The 15,965-nt window shown below is 42.2% G+C and overlaps 1 protein-coding gene across 1 annotated transcript in view; it reads right to left on the bottom strand.

The window, feature by feature from the left end:
* The window catches only part of sulf1 (sulfatase 1), a 69,566-nt gene extending 55,214 nt beyond the window's left edge, over positions 1 to 14,352 (bottom strand). The window contains exons 1-5 of the mRNA XM_086066108.1: positions 14,248 to 14,352; positions 13,463 to 13,602; positions 6,127 to 6,208; positions 5,975 to 6,054; positions 5,822 to 5,897 (exon numbers count right to left, since the gene is read on the bottom strand). The gene's annotated coding sequence lies outside the window, so the exon portion shown is untranslated. The remainder of the gene's footprint in view (positions 1 to 5,821; positions 5,898 to 5,974; positions 6,055 to 6,126; positions 6,209 to 13,462; positions 13,603 to 14,247) is intronic.
* Between the last annotated feature and the right edge of the window lie 1,613 nt (positions 14,353 to 15,965).

Below are 15,965 nucleotides of genomic sequence, written 5' to 3'. Positions count from 1 at the left end.
CAGGATTTTGTGAAATGACAGCTCCCTGCTGCACATGCACTGCAAGTAGCGCAGACCTCACAGCTGCAGAGCGCCCGGACGAGCTCACCGAAAAACACGAGATCGGAATACCATCTGCTTGTTGCGTCTCCTTCGGCTCATTATTCATACTCCCTATCGCCACGTCGTCGCAGCAGGAGATAATGTTCCCAGCACATCGTTAAACTACTTTTAATCTGACATCTCTAAGTAAAAAGCAGTGTGTGGCATTGTAAAGTTAATGTATCATTTGTAACACTCTGCAGTACTTGCACAAAGCCGAAAACTTGGGAGGGTTAGACTTGAATGTAAAACAGCAGACAAGCAAGTATCTATCTTCAGGACTCTTTACTTGAGCAGGTCTTGACGTATCCTTGTATTGAAAAATGGTGCTCTGCAGTGCACTCATTTGGATCTCCACCAACAGCCGCATGGCATTCTCCAGACTCATTTGACAAAGCAAAGCCACTGGTAGCTCACAGTCAACATCTCTATTTGGCGCCCCCCAACCCCCCCCCCCCAAAAAACGGGTCTGATTCCAAGTCTAGCACGTCTGTTGATTTACGGCACTGAGATTCTAGGACAAGTAGCAACCTTGTTCTGCTGGTAGCTGAAAAGAAGGGGGCCTATGGGCCTCAGCTGAAGGGCAAAATGTCAAAAAAGTAGATCTATCTCCCTCTTGCCCCCAAAGACAGAAATATCTAAGTTCGGAAGTGAGAAAGAGAGAGAGAGAGAGAGAGAGAGAGAGAGAGAGAGAGAGAAAGTGGGGGTTGGAACACAAGGGAACGAGAAAGCCGGTATTGTTCGGAAAAACAAAACTGCCCTCTTTCCTTTTTGACACGGATTCCTCCAGGCGAATTAATGTGTGGTTGTCAGTCATTAATCGTGCACAACAGGAAATTTATGAGAACATGTAAAACTATTTCCACTGATAAACGTCTGTGTTGTGCTGCCGTGGAACAAGTGGACCTTTTTTTTTTGCACATTTATACCTCATTGAGTTGGTAACGCAACAGATGGGATATGTACTGCAATGGTAAAGACATCTCTTTATCTGAAACCCCTGAGGGAGGATCTTTTTTTTTTTTTATGAAGTCCTCTCTGGTACTGGGGGTACGTTTAGCAATTTCTGAAATTGTACTTACTAAATAAAAAGGAGAGAGTAGTGGAGTGTATATAAAAGGTGGTCAGTGGGTTTACAGAGAGCTGCAGATGCTGTCAAGGTGGATTCAAAGAAACATCTGTAACAGGAGGTGCAGATAAACCCAATGAACCAAACAGTCCTGTTGAACAGCGCTGGTACATATTACATACAGCTAATCTCTAAATATGTCAGTTTCATTCATCCATTTTTATTTACAAGTCAATCAAAGATCATCTGCTGTAAAGAAGCGTTCATGGAATTTTGAGATACAAATGCCCTACAGGCCTTTGCGCGCCATGCTAGTTCTCTTATCAGCCTCTGAAATGGCGACTGCTTTAATTAATTGCTGTACACTATACCACCGCAGAGATACATGAATTACGAGATTGAAAAGTGAGATTACAAAGCCACAAATGGCTTGGTGGGGAAGGGGAGTACTCTCAGTAAAAGGCAGGCGGTAAACTAATAGGCCATCATCACTGAAAAACAGCTGTTATGGCAGGTTTATTAAAAGACCGCAGCTGAAGAAGAACAAAATAAAAAGGGGTGCCATGGGAATACTCTGGCAAAACTGGCAATTGTTGTGCTGTCATCTGAAAAGATCATTTTCCCTTAAGGTTTTATGACAGTGTGGCCGTTCTATATAAAGTATTGCGGAAGACATCTGGATTCATCAAGGGATGATATTTTTCCAACAGTTCACAACAGGAAACAACAATAGATGGAGCAGATCCTCTCGCAGGTACTCGGTTGTGTTTGTTTCCAGCAAAGAGCCCCTGAGAAGAACCAGATGTGATGATGGAACACTATAACCTGAGGGCCACAACTACAATCTGAGCCCATATAGATATGAACGATACCACTTCAACGTAAGATGAACAAATGGCTGCAATCCACCGCAAGCGGAGTCCAACAACACCTGGCGAAGGCTTTTATGTTGCGATGAATCACTGCAAACATTTAAGCTTTTGCTGTCCAATAAAAGCTGACTGAATTCAGAATTTTTGAGTGCAACGTTACAGGCTGTTCCTGTGTTTATTTAGACCCCATGGCACTACACAGAGCGATGCTAAACTGCCCAATAAATTTGAGGCGGAATGGAAATTGAACCCACCTGGTGACATGGATGGGTTGACTTAAAAGGGTAAGACAGACAAAGTTGGAGGTCTCACACGATTCCAATGAGATGCTGGTGTTGCTAAGAAGGACCAGATGATAACTACAATAGATGTGAACTAAATGTGAAACCTAAAGATCGATCATGGTTACCAGAGCACAGTTACAGAGTCTACCAGAAAGGATTCAAACCCATGGTCCATAAATGTCTAGCAGATGCATACAAATAGCTATCCTTAAATAAAGACTCATCATTTTGATCTTTACAGGCTATTCAGGTATTTTTATTTTTGGGGGGGATTCCAAAGTAGAAGTGAACTAAGACCAGGAAAAGTTGAGAGGTCAAGCACTTTTCTAAGGTTTTCCAATGAGATGCTGGTGTTTTGCGAGAATGGTATAGGCCACAACTAAGTGAGCCAAATAATGAAATATTGCCAGAATAGGATTACCATGATGAGCTGTAACAACTTAAGTGACAGCCATTTCGGTAATAGGTAGGTATGGTATTCAAAACAACTTGGCCAATGATTAATGGCAAAACAACAGCAATAATCAGTCTCAGTTGGGCTTTGAATTTAGCGACTCCCCATCAACTAAACTGCCCCGTCCAGACTAAATTGATCAGTCCTAACAAGCTGCCTTTGTCATCGGCCTTCCTCTGTAATCAAACGCCTCCAAATAAGCATCCTTAGATGAGGGCTTGTCCAGACGGCATGTTTTCTTAAGGAAATGACTCGTAAATTAAGGGCGCTCCCCAAACTGGCTGTGAAAAGCCAGACAAGCGCTCACAAGGGACCTGCCTGGTGTGGTTAGCAAAAAAGGCCAGACAGGCCGTTGGTTTCAGGACCAATTTAGGACTGTCAATGACTTGAAAGAGTCAAAGAAAGTAAGGAGTCAAAGAAAACATAATCACAACACACTGGATGGGAAAGTATTTCTTAACAGTCATTTTCAATCAGTTTCTGGTAAATGAAATCCAGTCAAAGTACAAAGCCCATTAACACGTTCAAAGCATTGTTTAATCACACGCAACACACACAATAGCACAACAACATCTCGCAAGTCCCGCAGAGCCTGAGAAACACTTGGCCACTGGGACTGAGAAACTCGCGAGCGGAAACCCGGTATTTCCCCTTCAGATGTTCTGGAAACAACAATTCAAGGCAAGAACGTCTTTTAACTTTGTTGAACATGTGGCTAACGGGGAGAATTTTGCACCCCGGAGAGGAATGCCGGAAACCAAGAAGATGTTGTAAAAAAACAAAATGTGCTGATGAGTTATGCTAGTGTTCGGGTTCTTGTGGTAATTATCTGCAAAGTTCATTGAGGGAAAACCAAAGTGGTTCATGACTTTTCTGATTCTGAGTGACAGACATTGCAAAAGACTCGTCCTCGACACTCTCTCGCTAGCAACTCACCACAGGTTCACAATGGATTGGAAGATTTTCACACAAATCGAAGTACACCTAACAAAATGTTTCCAGATGCCAAAGTATCAGTACTGAGTCAGTAACAAAAGCATTTTGGTAATAGACAATATTTTGGGGATATTTTACAAACAATTTGGAGGTACAATGCGTCTTTTGAAGCATAATGGCGTAACAGTTCTACATGGATGCAAACAGCGGTTTTACACCTCCAGTCTTGTGCCAGTTTTGTCTAATTAAACAGTCTGGCGGGGTTTAACACACTAAATCGATGACAGTATGACACACGACCTGGAGTTGTTAGACTTGTAAAAGACTGGACACCAAAGAACAACTCATGAACGCGCCGCAATTTTCCATTCACACCATCGCCCCAAGAGACAAGGGGGATCACGACTTTTAGTGCTACTGCGCTTTATGGGCAATCCCCAAAGGATGTCAGTTTATTTTAGTGCATTCTGACCCGCCGCTCAGACGGACATAAAACCCATTGGAGTACATTGCGGACTATCAAAAAAACAAACAACACATTTAGCCGAAGGTACACGTCCGTGGGTCAATCAGCCCGACAGGAAGTATCCGTCGTTACAGAGAATGAAAGCACACAAACACACCTGGCTGACTCTACAAGCCTCTAAAATGAAGCGTATTAAATTGTTGAGCCCATTTTCTAACACCAAAAATATCCTTCAGCGCAAACCGTTGTAAAAATGTAGACAACAGTACATGACTATACCAGTGGTGGACGGTCGGGTCCAGCGCGGCCTAAGGATTATCACAAGCAGACCTACAGTACATTTGCAATCAACGGGGCCTTGCTGGGAGAAAAAGAACAAGACATGAGGCAAGCATTTTCTCTCACGGTCAGCTCACTCCACGGTCCCCACCAGAGACAATTGAAAGGCAAAATTAGCATTTTATAGACACGGGGTTATAAGGAAGGTACGACTGAGAACAAGGCAGGAAAGCGGGGTGAGAGGAAGCCAGATGACAAGTCATTGTCATTTATGTCGCCGTAAAGGCGTAGTGGGTTGTAATTTAAAAAACAAAATGGACTCCTGAAGGAGAACGTTGATCGCCTGATGGTCAAGGCAAACAAAATAGACAAAATACGCAGGATTAAATGAAGCGGGCAAGTGAGGTCACCACTATTAAACATTGCAGAAAAATCTATTAAGCAGCGTAATGGATTGAAGAGGTTTTTCCACAAACAAGCATATTTGATGACCTATTTTACTGGAATAAAGTTTTTGTGTTTGGGTTAGGATGAAAATTCAACACAGAAGTATTTTTTAGAGAATGCTTTGTTTATAGATGAAGAAAATGACTGGTTGTGTTTTTAACCCTTTGTTTCCTACCAATACATAGGAAGAAAAAAAAAAAGCAAAACTGTAATCCTTATTTTGATTAGTTTATCATAGATTTTTCAAACAAAGAGGTTTAACAGAGCCAAAGCAGTAGTGGCCAATGTTTTAAACAGTGAAGACAGGAAGTCAGTGGATTGTGTGTTAAGTCATCCTCGGCGTTAAATGGTTTTATAGCAGCATTGTTGCCCTGATAACAACCATGATAACCAAATGGCCAGGTAACAATAGACTTGTGATGCTTTAAGCACTTTATATTATGTGATTTTTACTAAGCAATGGGGGGGGGGGGGGGATGGATGGGGGGATGTCTTGTATTCTCATTTTCCTTTTTCAACGTATTAATGGACACCAAGTCTTCATCAAATTTCAACATGATTGACTCTGGGATCCCAATGTGAAGATGGCAGCTGGGGTTGGAAAATGTCTGATTATATAGTGACCAAATCGCTACGACTGTTGCCATGAAATAGCTCAGTTCGTAGCCATGTTGATGGTGTAAGTAGTGCACATAAGCAGGGGAACATTTTTCAACTACGGAAGCTGCTAAATAGAATCCTTTTAAATAAACATGAATTTGTTGATAAAAGCCAGCCCTGCATTTCACTTATAATTCCATCCATAATACACTCAAAGATTAAACGATGACCCCACTTCCTGTCCTGTTGCTACCATCTGTGTACAACTTTAAAAAAAAAAAAAATACTTACACACAAACTCACAGAGAAACCTTCTCAACTACATACGAGTACCTGATGTTTATATGAATCTTAGCAGGACAAGTCCCTGTTGATTTCCACACCCCCGCTGGCTTCCTCTGTGAAGGGCCTCCAAAAAAGTAAATAAAAAGCAGGACGTGGGTATCATTTGGACAAACACACACATAAAGCAAGCGCAATGCTGACCTCCCCCATTCAAATGCCCATCCTCCGACACCGCCATCACCTTCCCCCGCATGGTCTGGCTTCCTGCACTTTGTGAGGACCTGTAAACAAAACGCACACGCAAAGTCAGGAACTATCTAAGTTCACATCGGCCAAGTGTGCTTATCACTCACTATCATTTACTTTCAGCCCTCTTCTTCCTCATTCCCTTTCTCCCAGTCTTGGCCGACAGGTCCTCCCCCATCTGCTGGCCAGCTGGAGGAGGAAGAAGAGAAGGGGGGGGGGGGGAGGACAAGGCGGTATATTACTGTGTCAAACTTTCTCCCATTGAATATGATCGCTACTCTGCGGGTCCCTTGAGGGTTCGCAATCAGGGGGCCAAGTCAAGCTGTTTGAGATGGAGCATCGAGGGAAAACATGGACTGCTACTGGCTAGTTAGTCTGACTTTACAATCTCTATAATGGTCAATTGTTGGTGCTTGGTACCGGCATCAATTTCCTGATACAGGGAATTGGTATCATTCTGTGCAGGCTACTCAGTCCAATATGGTCAATTTATCAATAGGTCAACTACGGCAGAAAATGTATCATCATTAAACAGCTGCATGACGGTTAAGAATGGAGTACAGTAAAAACAAGATGGAGTACAGTACGCTGTCAGACTCCGTCTAGAAATGATTCTTGAGCATTAGCGACATTAGCTTTGAAGGCTACCAACAAAACATAGAGTATAGTAAGCGGTCAGACTCCGTCTAGAATCGTTTCTTGAGCATTAGCATGAGCAACATTAGCTTTGAAGGCTACCAACACAAAATGGAGTACAGTACGTTGTCAGACTCAGTCTAGAAACGTTTTTTGAGCATTTGGGTTGCCACCTTGGATTTGTGGGGAAAAAAGGACACCTGACCAAGCTCGGGTACTTAACAGTCAAGCCTAAAATTATTCATATCACAAAACACACAACAAAAGTGGTTAAGAAATGGTTCGCCGATGAAAATATTAATGTTTTGCAGTGGCCCTGTAAAGCACAAGGGCTTAGCTTTCAGACACCATTGACATTTTTCAGATAGCACAAACGGTGCCAGAGTTACGGTAATCCAAAGTGCACCTACGGAAATGTGCTGCCGGTGGCACGCTCGGTAACAAAGCGTTCCACAATAGCGCAGGGGACGATTTTAGACTACAAAATTAAGGAAATCAAATTATCTTTAGGCCTTCTTCTTAAAAAAATAACGTGTCCTTGGGAGAGATTTTTATTTTCCCAGGACAGCTGGTAAAAAAATAAAACAATTCTTGGAAAAACTGGACGGGTGGCAACTCTATTGAGCATTAGCATTAGCAACACAAGCTTTTGAAGGCTACCAACACAAGATGTACAGACTCCAACGAGAAACATTTCCAGACTTGTGTCACTGTTGCAACCTTCAGTGAACTTTCACCTTCCAGCGTGCTACACCTGTCAGCAAGTCACAACTGCACTGTAGGATCCCAGACCCCCCCTCCCAACACTTTCAGAATCACACTAGTGACACATGAACCTCCATCACCTGGCACAACAACTCAACCGTGGGCACGTGTAGACTTTTAGGCACCCCTCAAAAATACTCTGTTACATTTACCCAAGTAGCTTTCTGCCATGTTGGGGGGGGGGGGGGGGGGGGTTCCAAAAACGGATGACTTTGGAGCCTGTACAGTTTTTCAAAAGAACATTGGAGGTTCTACTGTATAGGTTCAATATAGACCAGGGTATTGTATATTTGGAGTTCTTTTCTCTGAAAATATCAGGGATGAACTTGGTTCCCACAAGAAGACGTAGAGGGAAGCAAATATGGTGGGGAAACAAAGCCAGATGATTTCTTAAGTCGGGGGGGGGCTTTGAAGTTTTATGACTGCCTTGAGAGGTCAAGGCCTGGACTCAGCTGATTTGTATTGGACCCAGCGCTACTGCTGTATCAACCTACCACATAGCCGTGCTTGTGATTAGCGGGTGACTGGGTTCGCCGGTACCCAAAAAAGCTGTTTTTAAGACAACTCGCATTATACTGACCTCATCGCAATAATCCCCCCCGGCCCGCCTCCCCGACTTTCACTTCTCGTCTCACTCTATTCAGACATCTTCCTGCGTTCAATCGGATGCCTGTCTGTCCCCGCCGAGGTTTCCATGTCTCCCCAAACACGCAACAGGGTTGAGGTCAGAAGAAAAAGAACCCCCCCCCCCCACCCCCATCTGTGTCCTCATCCATTCTGCAGGTCGGGACGTGAGCAAACAAGTCGCTTTTCGCCGCCCTGGCAACCCTTTTCACTTTGCACGCACACACACACAAACACACACATTGCAACATCCTCTTTTAGCAGGGCCGCATTGAAAAAGGGGACTTCCGACCTCTAGAAGGAAAGCTGTCAGAGAGGGAAACAAAAGGAAAACAAACAAATAAAATACACAGAGGAACCTTTTAGGTCCAATACAATCCCTTCATGGATGATTGAAATGGATTGTTTGTATTTCTTAAGAATACTATGAAACAATTTGGACTCACAATCGCACATGTTACACACATACACATAAATGGGCCGAATTCACATATTTCTCGATTGTTGGATAATCGTCAGTGATGAAAATGTTACCAGACAGTGATTAAGACCTGTCCTATCATATGTTCTTCTAACGATGGGCAATTAGTAAGCTTTCTTCTTTGTATTTTCTGATGCTGTGCTGCTTCACAGGTCAGTCTTGGTACTACAGCAGACATCGAGTTAGGGGAAAGAGACTCCCAATTGGTAGTACAGATCTCGTTTTATGAGCGTCCTTATGTGTTAGTCATCTCAAGTACATGACAAACATTTACTATAAAATAAATAAAAACACTTCATTTTTTGGTTAAGATGCTAAAAACCGTTCTGTGCGTATCCCCACCTAGCATCACAGTTTCACTGAATTCATATTAATCTTCTGTAGTGCTCTCATCACTTGAAATACTTGAGCGAAAGGGAAAATATATTTTAACCTCACATTTTTACGGGGCTCAGTTTTAACTGTTATCGATGTTTATCATCCATCACACTCTGCGGGTATTTTCCCCGAGTCACCTCCAGCCAGCCAGTTCCCATTCCAGGCATCACTCCTCTTTTTCAATTACACAGAACGCCGATTGAGCACGATGGGAAAGTCGGGATCCTCGATCAGGGGGTTGCGGGAGTTTGCTTGGACAGATTGGACAAATATTTCTTTTGTGTGGTCGCCTCCACGCCTCCGTGCGGCTCTGACGGTCACGGAGGGAGAGGGGCGGCACTATATCACGGTGGCTTCTCCATCCAAGACGCTGGGGTGTCTCACCAGTTGTCCGTCTGTCCACACTCCAGCACCTAACTTGGCCATCAATTACATTTATGGGGCGAAGGAGGCTAATAAAATAGCACGTGTAGGCTACATTGCATTTTTTGCACCACATTTATTTTCATAACTCAACGCTACAAGTGAAAGGTGATAGTAGTGAAAATGACAAAAGTATGCTAAAAGTCGCACCACATTTTCAATATGCTAGAGTCAAGAGTGATCTTGATGTCAAAGATGCGCATCGGTCACTGCAGTGGACATAACGTTTAAGTTGGCACATCCAGAGGTGGCAAATCCAGGTCAAGAAAGTAAAAACCTTGCTAGTTTGGCAATAGCAGCAGGTGTTTCGCCTCAACAAGCTCTGGACCTGGTCATGGTTTGCGCATTGCCTCACAGTTCCAAGGTTCTGGGTTTGTATCCTCACAGTTTTGAGGTTCTGGGTTCCAATCTTGGCTCTGAATCTTACCCTCATGCTTGCGTCCATTTTCCCTAAGTACTCCGGCTTCCCCACACATGTCCAAAAACATCCATGCTAGGTTCAGTGAAGACTCTTAAGTTGTCCGTGCTTTGTAGTGGCTAAAAGGTCTGCCTGTCAATTTTTGAGGTTTTATACAGAGCCAATCTTCATCCTGGTTTGTTCATGTAAGATCTTGCTATAAAAGAACTGGAGATGAATGGAAAGGACCGGACCAGAGAGTGCCATGACAAGTCCTAGCCACATCATCTGTGCCCTCTTGTGGAGAAGATGGCCGGCACACTTGAACCTAACTGGTCATTTGCGTCAATTCCAAATCTGCTTTCCCTACTTTCCTGTTCTTGGTTTCCAGGAAATGTATCACAGGAAACGGCCTTGGGCCGCAGAAACCATCATTGTTTGGCTCATTGAAAAGTTCTTCAATTCTGGCAGTGAAAACCGACGAGTCGACTTGTCACCGGCGTCGCTGAGAAACTGCTTAATTACCCACAAGCGACTTCTCTCCCTTCACTCACTCAGTCAGTCGCCGGCCTGGTCTTTGAGATGAGCCAAAGTGTGGCAAAAATAGCTAAAGTGATTTTAACGGGGATTTTCCAGGCGGCCGCGTGGGACCCGGGATGACGCAAGGGATGAAGGATGTCAGAAAACCATATAGGAAAGAACAACCAGGACAAGTTGGAGGGAGAAATAATTGAGTTGGTCTCTTTTCGGGTTGTAAAATGTTTTTTCCTTCTTGAAGTTTGAAAATGGCGAAACTGTCTCTCCAGTGGACACCTTTTTAAAAACGAGTCTTGATGTCAAGGTTGCGAATCAGTCATTACAGAGGACGTCTCAACTCATTCGCTGCCATTGACGGCTACAGACGTCAAAAGATCCATTTTTACTGGGTTGGCAATGACCGAGTTAAAAGTAAGACTCCTTGCCTTTGATCAGCCAACTTGGTTTTAGACATATTCTTGAACAGCTACCCACTACTAACTAATGAACAACTTTGCCACTGAGAAGAAAGCAGCTGTCCACTTCAGTGACCACTAACTACACCAGGCACGAAAACTCTTGAATATGATTACATGAGCAATCCCCCTCTCACGTACAACCTGCTCATGCAACTGCTCCGGATGCCAAAAGTTCTTCATTCTTTCCCAATAAATCATTGCCTTTTTCTCATTGGCCCTTTGCACGACATGGTGAGCCGTGAGGGCCGACTGTAATGCACTGCGGTAAATCCCTTAATAACAATTTATTGTTTTGCACTCGCAGTGATCGACTGCGCTAAAAGCCGTGAGTCACGGGTCCAGAGGAATCCGTCCCGTTTGTCCGTCAATACTTTGTTTCAGCCGAGAGAGGTTGAGGGGGTTGCGCTGAGCAATTCCATTTCCCGCTGTGACGATGATGGTGATGGGGAAAAGTGACATCAGGCTTTTTGGCAGCGGCTGCCGTCGACTTGGGGGAAGCGGCGTCAGTCCGATTACTGGGAAGTAAGCAAATGCTTCTCGTGTAGCAACAATTAACAGGATACTTTTCCTTCTGAAGTGAGCCACGAGGAGAAGCCCAAACAGGTGCGAGGCGGCTGAAATTCATTCTTTTTGTGCGCCCCTCGAGATTCCCGGACGGCGCTTATCGCCGGCGTCATCACCATCAATCAGTCGTCATCTTTCTTCTCCCCAATGCCACAAAACAGCCTCCGCCGTTGCCAAGCTAAATGATTCAGTGTTATTCGACGGCACTTTACGAGGGTTATCTGACACCTGAGACTGAGCTTCGCAAACACGCGACAAGACGGACGGTGTTATAGTGAGAAGACTCTCTCGTGGGTCGTTTAAGTGGTTGCATCGAGCTAACGAGCTAGCTAGCGAGCAGAGGTGGCAAATCCAGGTCCAGAGAGTAAAAACCCTGTTTTGGCTTTAGCCCCTAGCAGGTAAACGAGCACCATAGGTGCTAGCTAGGCAGCTAGCTAACTAGCACCTGACGCTAAAGCCAAACTGTGGCAAGATTTTGACTTTCTGGACTTGGATTTGGCACCTCTGCTAGCGAGCGTGGGGCCAAACACAATCAACCCGCAATCCAAAACGTATTCAAACGGATTCAATGATCCTCCTGAGCTGTTGTTCTAAGTGTAGACAGTTGCGGCAATTTCTTACTTTGCTGGTATCTGCATAAAAGTCACAGGCAAATAAACGTCATATCTTCTTGTTATGGCTACAGCGTGTTGATTGTGTGCAATTTCGGTATAAAATATGGTATAGTTTACTCCCAAAAAAGTTCGGCGTATTTAGATGATGACATTCTACAGTATCTGGTGAATTTCATTCAAACTTTATTTTTTATCCCACGCACCTTCAAAGCAGTCATCCCAGATAAGGCTTGGCCTCTAACATGAACAAGCTCACATCAGCAAGGCTCTGGCATAAATAAACGGCTTGCGAGAAGCAAATATTTTGGCAGCACTGTTTCGAATAATGCGGCGCGTAATAAATCACAGGCTAACTATGAAAGCTAAGCACACATAACTTTATATGTAAATGAAAACATCAACGGGAGAGGATGTGGACGGATTGTTGGCCAGCAGTTTCCGAGACCAAACAGCCATGGAAGGTCGTTCTTTTGTAAGGAAACATCAGTATCACAGGCACTTCACTCGTCCTCGTTTTCAGCAAGCATCAAAGGATTAGTCATCTGGACAAAATAAGTATTGTTTCTGTTTTCACTAAGTTTGTTTTTGGTAGATTTCTACTTCCCATTTGTGCTACTATTCCCCTTTGACTTAATAGGGAAAACAAAAAATAAATATGTCTTGTAAATTTGACGCATGACAGAGAAGAGTGCTATTAACAACCCTGCCATATTTGAATGAATAAAATATATATATATATATATATATATATATATATATATATATATATATATATATATATATATATATATATATATATATATATATATATATATATATATATATATATATATATATATATATATATATATATATATATATATATTTGAAATGAGGTTTCAATATTAAGTAACCGCTCTCTGACAGTGTGGTCACGTCGCTGAAAAAACGGATGCTACTTTTGCTAGCCTCTTTCTAACTTCCATATTTGGATGAGAAGCGCTAGCCACCAGCTAGCTCGCGAGATAACAGGCTTTCAGAGGCTCCTCAGTGCGCGGGTCCAAGTAACAGAGAGGGAAAATTAACCGTCTAAAAAAATCAAGGTGGCGCATGTAATTCAGCCTCCAGCTCACATTACATGACGGACATTTGAGTACATACTTCCTGCTTGTTATATACCCAGAATACTTTGCGTTTGAACATGACACTGACAGCCCAATTTTTTTTGCCAATTTCAGCGATTATCTTCACGTATAATGTATTTAGAAACAAATCTTTGAATTCCCCTTACAAGGTATTTTACATCCGACTAGTGGTTTAGTGTTGTTTTGATTTTGGTACTTAATGTTTGTGTTCCAAAGGGCCACTTATTGACAAACACTTTGATTTGGACCTTGTGACAGATGTCACCCATTTGAGGATTGGCCACCAAGTGAAGATGCTTGCCACTTGCAATTGACCAACTTGTCTCACAAAGTTGACTGACTGATTGTATCTGCATTTTCTCCCTGTCAACTCTCAAACTGTCTCAAGCCAGATAACATTACAGAGTGCCCAAGAGTGGATTTGTGCACTTCAAACAAATACCATCGAGACTCCTTGGCTCTGATGAACAGGCGGTGGATTGTGATGAGTCATCGGACCCACAGGTCTCTTTGCCTCGCCCGACACGGGGTCCATGCCAAGCCTTTGAAATGATCCCCAAAACGTCTGGAACGTCGACTGCGCTGCGGTCAGGAAAAAAGAACCGTGTATTAGTGTGAAAGAAAGTGAAGGGAGATGCAAACACATGACTCGGGTACTACTACCGCTCACGTAATGAGGCCTCAGATTTGAACATATAAGCACTCGAGAGAGGGAAGATTTAAACTGAAAAGCCCCACAATCATACAGGATTTCTGCTAAGTAATCCTCCTGGATTTAGAACAACAATACATGATGTTGCTGAGGATCACACAACCATGTTACTTTCTCTATGAACACAACACATCACAAGAATTGCAATTGACACAAAAGAACTCTATAAATCCCAACGTGTGGCCATAATATGATCCAAAAATCTGCTATAAACTAGCAGCACAAAAACTATCCCAGCGAGGAACAATAGATTTATTTAATTCACACAGTGGGGCCAAAAATAACAACCGTCCACACATGAAAACCATCTCTTACTTCGCACATCAAACTGCATGGAAATGTAGACTCTTATAAACAACCCAGATACAAGTTGTTAGAAGGAGCTAACCAGACGTGTTTAGCCACGGTTAGCAGAGAAAACCCGGAAGTATGAGGTGACATGAGGCGGCATGGCGTATTAAAAAAAACGTTATTAATAATAATGTATACACATCATAAAGAAAAAACGATCTTACCTTCATAACGTCCCTTGGGTGGAGTTTGAAGGTTAACATACACCATTTAAGTCAAAGGTTTGTGCACAAAGTGCCACTGGCAACCGGAAGTTATGTAGTTTTCATTTCCACCAAGGAGGGCAGTAAAGAGTCCACAGCTAACAGATTTGATCTATTTTGACTGAAGATTTACTGCCCCTTTCAATTGGTGTTATTATTTGTAGTGCGACAGGTTTGATTTGTTAAATTTATTTTTATTTTATTTTTTAACACGTTTTAAATGTTTGTTAAATGGTGGACTTTTTTCTATTACTTGTGTTTATTTTATTATTATTTTTATTGCAACAGTTTGACTTGAGCTGAACCTGAATTATTTAAATAAAATTAACAGGAAAACGGTTTCTATTTTTATCTATTTGCATTGTGTGACTTTTTCCTTTACACCAAAATTTTGTTTTCTATTTTTTTCCCATCTTCTCTGTTTTGATTTAATAATTTATCCAATATTACTATTATTATTATTATCTAACGCACAATTATGTTACCAGATCCTGTTTTAACATTCATGTTTGTGTGTATACAGCTTTTGTATTGCATAACATTTGACCGTGTACCTAATGAAGTGTCCGGGCTGGTGTACAGCAACCAAATCATGTTCTAAAGCCTCTTCAGCCACAATTGTATCAATGCCATGCTACATGTATTATCTGGATGTCTCTCCCACTTTTGTTGCAATGCTGCATGGGTGGCCCCCTCACATGAGCTTGTATCCACGATGGTCCTGGTATATGAAGATCACTATACGAAACATCATCCCTTTTGATTTGTCATTCAAATGACACGTTGCGGTCAAGAGAAAGAGATCACATGGAATCGGTCGTGGCGCTTGATGACTTGTAAAATACGCAGACGTGAGCAGATGGAGATAAAGTGTCAGCGTTTTGACTGACATCTGCGGCGGGAACTCAAGTCTTCATCTCCTTCCAGATCTTCCATATGCTTTGATTTTTTTTTTTTTTTTTTTTTGCTGACATAACAAACGGCAGAGCGGTGAAGAAATATGAACTGAGAGAGAAAATAGCGCGTGTATAAACGGTTGATTTGTGGATGTATGGATTTGTGGTGTGCTGCTAATGTGGAATGTGAAGGTTGAAACGTTTTTTGGCGAGATTAAAGGCACCGCTGGGGCTACGCTGAGATCCAGCAGATGGCGCTGCAGTGAAAAAAGCTTGTGATTTAAGTACGAAATGAAAGTGTATAAATTAGGGTCTGACCGGTATGGATTATTTTTTAAGGCTGACTCCCATATTTGACATAATAAAATTCAATAATTTGATTCATTTAAGATGGATAAAATAACTAATAACGTTAACAATCGACTGTTTTACAATATTTTGTCCTTTAGTTTAACTTTATAACAGAGACAAAAATGGGCAAAAATTTTGACAATTTTTGTGGAAATGTTTGTTTGATTATCATTATTTTTGATTTGTGCTGCAATTTGTTCATGTGTAAAAAAATAAATAAAAAATACAAATAAAAAATACAAATAAACAATCAGCAAAAATCAGCCCTAGTATGAATATTTGTCTCATAAAATATTACGCACCGCTAACTCTCCTTTGTCCTTTTTATGTCATGTGAGATAGCGAAAGATTGTACAATCATCAAATATCATAAAATATCAATTTGCACCAAAGCGATGAGCACCAAATCATTTTATTTAGCATACCAGCATT

Source organism: Leptonotus elevatus, chromosome 21 (genome assembly GCF_054856555.1).
Source record: "Leptonotus elevatus isolate MCC_2025b chromosome 21, RoL_Lele_1.0, whole genome shotgun sequence".
NCBI lineage: Eukaryota > Metazoa > Chordata > Actinopteri > Syngnathiformes > Syngnathidae > Leptonotus > Leptonotus elevatus.
This window is presented reverse-complemented; position numbering and strand designations above follow the sequence as displayed.